We start from the raw sequence: 6000 nt of genomic DNA on the forward strand, positions 1-6000 counted from the left end.
GCTAGATCCTAAAGATATCCAAACTATTATATTCTAGTTCTCTATAGTCAGAAATCTCATCTTTGATGTTGTCCAGAACATCCAAGGTAATCTGGACTGTTCCTGAGTTTTTCAAACCTCTTATTAGACTCATAACATACCTATACACATCCCCCAATTACCCAGTTACCCAATGAAAACCAGGATAAAGTCAGATACACACTCTCAAGACAATTCTGGAAGGTAGGGTGTTATGCCGTCTGTGCCCAGACTGAGATTGTATTATATACCCATCTTTACCTTAACTTCATACATGTTCAGGCTGGGCATTCGTGGAGTAATTTGAGAATAAATCCATGTTGTGGGGTGTACTGAAATATTTAAAACAGTTTGCTGTATTGCATTGTGGCTTTCCCCATCACTTCCCAAGGTGGCCTCCAAATCACTGGCGGGAGAATTTGCTGAAATTGGATCTGAGGCTGCAGGGATTCCTCTTCACTGTTCTGGAACTGACTGTTCCAGGCCTGGTTGTTCCAGGATCAATTATTATTCCAGGCTTGAGCATACCATGTCTGCCTGTTCCAGGAATGGTTGTCCAAAACTGGCTGTTTTGAGGAATGACTGCTCCAAGGTGGGTTGTTCTAGGTCTGGTTGCTCCACATTGGAAGGGTACCAGAAGTTTTTGCCAAGCACCCCTGAGGATAGGAAGCATAGAGTCCCAGGTATTCTGTAAGTGCTGAGCCCTTCTGTTTGTAGCTGAGGTTCAGAAGGTTGGAAAGTTCTTGCATCTGCTGGAGGCTAAGGTATTTCTGTCTTTGAAATCTATCACTGAGTATACACAGCTGGGTCTGAAAGAAAACAGATCTTCAGTTTCTGGACCTGGCCCTCCTCTTCCTTCTGCCCTGTGTTCTTCTCTACAGAAGCAGGTGGTTTAATTTTGGGACTGCCCTGAATAGGCAGATCCACAGAGGAAGGAAGAGGAGAGACTGTCTCTGGTGGTCCTCAGAAGATGACATTTGCAAGGATGCATAATTTTCTTCAGACTCATAAATCTCAGGCATTGGTGAAGACTCACTAAAATCTTCTGTTTCAGGGCAAGGCAGGCTTTGTGGAGAAGCTAGATATGCACTCATGTTGTTGAGTAGAAGGAGGAGGGGAAAAAAAATCAAACACCTAGATTGTGAGAATGGCCAAGGAAGTCTTTTGACTATTTGGGTGGAAGATCTTAGAAAATTTTGAAGATCTATAGGGATGAAAGTATTAAAAGCCTGGGACAAAGAGAAACCCCTCCACAGTAACAACAGTCAAAGAGCCCAATGCCACCAACATTTGTCCTTTTGTGTCTGAATTATTTCACATGACATGATGTCTTCAAGGTTCATCCATGTAGCATGTTCCAGCCCTTCATTTCTTTTTTACAGCTGGATAATTTTCATTGTATGAATATACCATGTTTTGTTTATTCATTCATCTGTTGATGGACACTTGGTTTGCTCCCACATTTTGGCTATTGTGATTGGCACTGCAATGAACATTGATGTACAGATATTTGTCTGAGTCCCTGCTTTCAGTTCTTTGGGGTATATACCTAGGGGTGAAATTGCTGGGTGGTTCTACATTTAGCTTTTTGAGAAACTAGCAAACTTTTTTCCATAATGGCTGTGCCATTGTAAGAGGGTTCCTATTTCTCTGCATCCTCACCAACACTTGTTTTTTCAGTTTTTAAAATAATAGCCATCCTAGTATCATCATAATTTTAATTTGCATTTCTCTAATGGCTAATGATGTTGAGTATCTTTTCACATATTTATTGGATATTTGAATATTTTCTTTGGAGAAATGTCTATTCAAATCTTTGGCCCATTTTTTAATTGGATTATTTGTCTTTTTTGTTGTTGAGTTGTAAGAGTTCTTCGTATATTCTGGATATTAAACCCTTATCAGATATATGGTTTTCAAATATTTTCTCCCATTTCAAATATTTTCACTTTCTTGACAATATGTTTTGATGCACTTTCTTGATAACGTTTTTTAATTCTTATGAAGACCATTTTAGGTATTTTTTCTTTTGCTAGTTGTACTTTTGCTGTAAATTCTAAAAATCCATTACCTACTGCAAGGACCTGAAGATATTACCCTATGTTTTCTTTTGCTTTATTTATTTTTATTAGAGCAGTTGTAGGCTTTTACAAAGTACTGAGTACCCATAAAGCCCCTACTCACATGCAATTTTTGCTATTATTAACATTTTGCATTAGTGTGGCACCTTTGTTACAATTGATGAAACAATATTATAATGTGCCATTAGCTTTAGTACATTGTTCATATTAGGGTTCACTCCTTGTTTTGTACAGTTCTGTGGTGTGTGTGTGTATGTGTGGTAACTCCTAAAATTTTCCTTTTTTAATATATAATTTGTTGGCATATAATTGCTCATAGTACCCTTTTATAATTCTTTTTATTTCTGAGGGTCAGCAGTAATGCCTGTATTTCATTCCTGATTTTAATTATTTGCGTCTTGTCTGTCTTTTATTTTTTCAGTTTGGCTAAAGGTTTGTTGATTTTAATCTTTTTAAACAATTAACTTTTGGTTTTGTTGAGTCTTTCTGCTGTTTTTGTATTTCCTTCCTTCTACCAACTTTGGGTAAAGTTTGCTCTTCTGGTTCTAGTTTCTTTAGGTGTGAAGTTAAGCTGTTGATTTGTAATCTTTCTTCTTTTTTTGCTTGGGCGGGCACTGGGAATCAAATCCAGGTCTCTGGCATGGCAGGCGAGAACTCTGCCTGCTGAGTGGCCTGCCCTCTTCTTTTTTAAGGTAGGCATTTAAAGCTATAAATTTCCCTCTGAGCACTGCCTTACCCTGCATCCCATAAGTTTTGGTATGTTCTGTATTCATTTTTGTTCCTCCTAAGATATTTCCTAATTTCCCTTGTGATTTCTTCTTTGACCCATTAGTTGTTTGATAATGTATTAATTTCCACATTTTTATAAATTTTCCAGTTTTCCTTCTGTTGTTGATTTCTGGCTTTTATTATGGTCCAAGAAGATACATTGTATGATTTCAATATTTTTTAATTATTAAGATTTGATTTGTGGCCTAAGGTATGGTCTAACCTGAAAAATATTCCTTTTTTTTCCCGTCTCAACATTTTAAGGCTCACCTCTTTGAATGCATTCATCTGTTGGTAAAGATGAATTCATTCTAATTTAATATGATATTTCAAACTGGAAATTTGGCTGAGCACATCAATCCCCAAACATCAGCTGTGACTATAAAGCAACAGAATAGCAAATCAGTAAATCTTTTGCACTTGTGTAGAAAGTAAATTCCTCCTTTGTCTCCCAGCTCCAGAAAGCAATGTGTTTTGTTCATTGAGTTGCGCAAGCTCTTCTGACTCAAGTACCTACATCACCACATTCTTCCAGTATCCACAAATCTGGCAGAACACCTTTTCAGTAGTTGCAGCTCCAGGTTTCGAGTCTAGAAGTGAATTTAAAGTGTGATCTCTTCACAGTCAACAAATTGATCATACTGGCTTCCACATTTCAAGAACATGTTCATCCTGAAAGAGCATAATGAGGTCTCTCTCACCATCACTGACACTGTGTGATCGATCAGGTAATACAGGGATGCGCATTCCATGTGACAGGAGTTTACAGCCATGATGGAAACGAACACCAATCTTATTGCACGTGGCGTCTGGGCGAGCAATGAAAACACTGTGATACAGGATGAAAATCCTCGACATCTTGCTTCCTCCCAGCCCTTTTTTTCTAGAATCTGATATAGCATCTTTTCAATTTATATACATGGGAGAGCTGGGAGTAACTGGCATTTGATCCAGGATTTTACAAACATAGGATGCAACCTCTATGGTATGCTCTCCATACTTTAAAATGAAGGGATGTTTCACAAGTTCTTTATACTTTAGCCTTTGGGATTCATCCTTTGTAAGGCACAAACTGACAAAAGTTGATGAAACTTGAGAGTTCTCTTTCCTCAGAATTATCCAGTTGTGGCAGATTTCCTTCTGTGACTTGTGTTAGTTGATCAAATCACTCTTCCACTTTGGATAAGGATTTCAGCCTGTAGCCAACTCGTAAAATGTGACCCCCAGACTCCAGATATCAGAACAGACGCCATATCCTTGTCCTGGTGCACCTGGTTATTTCAGGGGCCATGTATGACCTACATACAACATCTCTTGTCTTGGCAATGGAGTCCACAAGCTGCCTACTAATGCCAAAGTCAGAGTTCAGTATTTCTACTTCTATCCAGAAGAGTACTGGAAGGTTTGCTATCTCTGTGAATGATTTTCAAGTTCCCTTTTAAGTGGTCTAGTGCTTTCACAGTTGCTGAAGTGATTTTGCCTAAAATTTCTTCTAGAGTGTTCTAGTTTGCTAGCTGCCAGAATGCAATATACCAGAAATGGAATGGCTTTTAAAAAGGGAAATTTAATCCAACTTAACAACCACTCTTGATTAAATTGCACCTCCAGGGAGGTGATCTGATTACAGTTTCAAACATATGGTATTGAGTAGGGATTATTCTATCTTTATGAAATGGGATTTTGATTAAAACATGGCTTTTCTAGGGTCCATACATCCTTTCAAGCCAGCACATAGAGTTACATCATCTAATACATTATATACATATTTGTAAAACTTAAACAAGGGAGACAAGAGTTCCATACAGATCCAACTGTCACCCTCTCTGAAGAGTGCACCATAAAACTGAACAATATATGGACAATCACTCCTGCACATTACTACATCCAAATCCATAAGAAGTTGTTTGTGTTCTTTTTTCATCCACTGTTGACAGAATTCTTTTAACTGCCATTATTTGCCCACTTGGTTTGTGGACCACTTTGTCGACAGAACCGTAAGCTCCTCATCCAATTTCTCCAAGGCCTTTCAAGTTGTCTGCAGTGAAATCCCAGTGTTGCTAGGGATGATCAGCTTTCCTGATGATTCAAAGCTGTTCGTTTTCAGTCTCTCTATGTGTGGGTTTTGAACTCCCATAGGATAGGGATTCAGAGAAAAGTTTACTGTAGATTTGAAAGGTGGATTTGCAAAGTTAAATTTCAGTGCTTTGTGCAGCCTTACATACTGCTGACTGCTGCGTGACCTGGCTCAGGGGACCGCACAGGGCCTGGGGTGCTACTGCCACCTCTAGAGCTTGGAGTCACAATTATTGGGTGTGAGGAGCCAAGAGGAGCCAGGGTGTCTGCAATGCCTCCATGGGTCCTTGAGAAGGGTGTGTATTTTGCCGTTGTTGAATGGAGTGTTCTGTCTACCTCCATTAATTCTAATTAGTGAACAGTGAAGTTCAAGTTCTCTGTTTCCTTATTGATCTTCTGTTTAGGTGTCCTATCAATTAATGAAAATGGTGTATTGATGTCTCCAACAATTATTGTAGAACTATCTACTGCTCCCTTCAATTTTAAAATGTTTTTATTGTAAAATGTAACATTATATAATGCAAAGAAAGAAAAAAAGCAATAATTTTCAAAGCTTACTCCAATAAGGAGTTACAGAACAGATTTCAGAGTTTGTCATGGGTTACTATTCCACCATCTCAGATTTTTCCTTCTAGCTGCTCCAAAACACTGGAGGCTAGAAGTAATATTAATATAGTGATTTAGCAGCCATAGTTGTTTGTTAAATCTGCTTTTCTCTCTTATACCTCTCCTTTCTCCTTTAATCCTTCTCCAAATCTATAGGAATCTTTGGGCAATGCCCATTCTGATTTTTTCCATGTTGAGAAGGGGTGTCCACATTAAAGGATAGGGGAATGTAATTAATTGATAATCTTGGAGAGGCTGGTCCCTCTGAGTTTCAGGATTTATCTGACCTAGAAACCCTCCAAGAATTATATGTTCTAGGAAGGCAAACCTAGTGCATGAAACGTTTATAGAGTCTCCAGTTCAAGTCGTAGGTATACTTAAGAGTAAATAGGAGTGATGTTGGTTGGGGTATAGCAAACCATGGCAAATAGCACTGTCTAACTGAAGCTTACAT

The 6000-nt window shown here is 38.5% G+C and overlaps 2 pseudogenes; both read right to left on the reverse strand.

Moving 5' to 3' along the window:
• Nucleotides 1–286: 286 nt before the first annotated feature.
• LOC143676567 (homeobox protein NANOG-like) lies at nucleotides 287–1112 on the reverse strand (annotated as a pseudogene).
• Nucleotides 1113–3773: 2661 nt separating this feature from the next.
• On the reverse strand, nucleotides 3774–5282 carry LOC143675869 (dual specificity mitogen-activated protein kinase kinase 4 pseudogene; annotated as a pseudogene).
• Between the last annotated feature and the right edge of the window lie 718 nt (nucleotides 5283–6000).

Source organism: Tamandua tetradactyla, chromosome 3 (assembly GCF_023851605.1).
Source record: "Tamandua tetradactyla isolate mTamTet1 chromosome 3, mTamTet1.pri, whole genome shotgun sequence".
Taxonomy (NCBI): domain Eukaryota; kingdom Metazoa; phylum Chordata; class Mammalia; order Pilosa; family Myrmecophagidae; genus Tamandua; species Tamandua tetradactyla.